Genomic DNA, 1243 nt, shown 5'->3' on the forward strand with positions numbered 1-1243 from the left:
GAGGCCGGTGGAGTAATTGCTAATGCGCGACACCTGCGCCACTCACCGGTCTCGAGTCTCACGGAGGAGCTCCGGAAGGATAAAAGGGAGAAGTGACGACCGTGTCGAGCGAGAGAGGACCAGGCCTGGAGTTTATTTTGTGTTTTGGTTTTGTTTGTGCGCGCGACAGTCGTCCGCGAGGGGATGTCGCGCTATTTTGTGTTTGTTTATTTTATTAAAGTTTGTTTAAATGTCCGCCGGTTCCCGCCTCCTTCTTCCCGTGACTACGAACTTTGTTACATCCACTATATAAGGAAAAGTCCAGGAAAATTTTCCTCAAAAACCTTAATTTCTTTTCGACTGAAGAAAGAAAGACATGAACATCTTTGATGACATAGGGGTGAGTAAATTATCAGGAAATTTTTATTCTGGAAGTGAACTAATCCTGTAAGTAGCAAATCCTGTAAAATGAGAGTATTGGCTATTAAAAAAATGGAGAAGGCCTTTGATATGTCCTTACCAAACAGTAGGAAATACTACACCGCAATTTACCTTGTAACTATTTTGAAAACAGCTGAAGTAGTTACCAGCATCGCTACATTTAGTCAAACATTGAGTATGTTTACATGGACAACAATACTCCGATTTTAATACGATTAAGACAATACTCTGATTAAGAATCTACCATGTAAACAGAGATTTTTGATTACCTTAATCCGGCTAAAGTCATAATCGAAGTAAACACTAATCGAATTAAGACATTTTAGTCGCATTATTAAAGTGCAGTAAAGACATGTAAACTCCTTAATTTGCAGGAAACGTGCTGTAAATTCACCAACCCAATTAAATTGGACCGTATTACAAGCTGCTGGTGAAACCGGAGCCTTATTTTAAGGCGCTCATTAATCAATGCCAAACCCCAGGGCTCACAGCAGCCCGGCTGATGCAGGACATGTAATTAACTCTTTAAACACAGGGAATAAAAATCAGGCCTGATTGCAGATACCAGTTATCCTTCCTGAGGGACGCAGACCATTAGCTTCCTAATGGGTCTTGCCCCGCAGAGGCTTAAACCATCAGCGGAACTGGCTCCGATCCAAACCGCAGGCCTCGTTACGCCGCGGGAAACGAAGAATCATGCGTACGCTCCTTTAGTGCAATTTTTTTTAATAACCATCATCTGATGACCCGCTGGCCGCTTGAGTCTAAAGCTCCCAGACCCGGTGTCGTTGAACCATTCGTTTAAGTTATAGTAGTTATAGTC

This window comes from Sinocyclocheilus rhinocerous, unplaced genomic scaffold (assembly GCF_001515625.1).
Source record: "Sinocyclocheilus rhinocerous isolate Xijiao unplaced genomic scaffold, SAMN03320098_v1.1 scaffold1605, whole genome shotgun sequence".
Classification (NCBI taxonomy): domain Eukaryota; kingdom Metazoa; phylum Chordata; class Actinopteri; order Cypriniformes; family Cyprinidae; genus Sinocyclocheilus; species Sinocyclocheilus rhinocerous.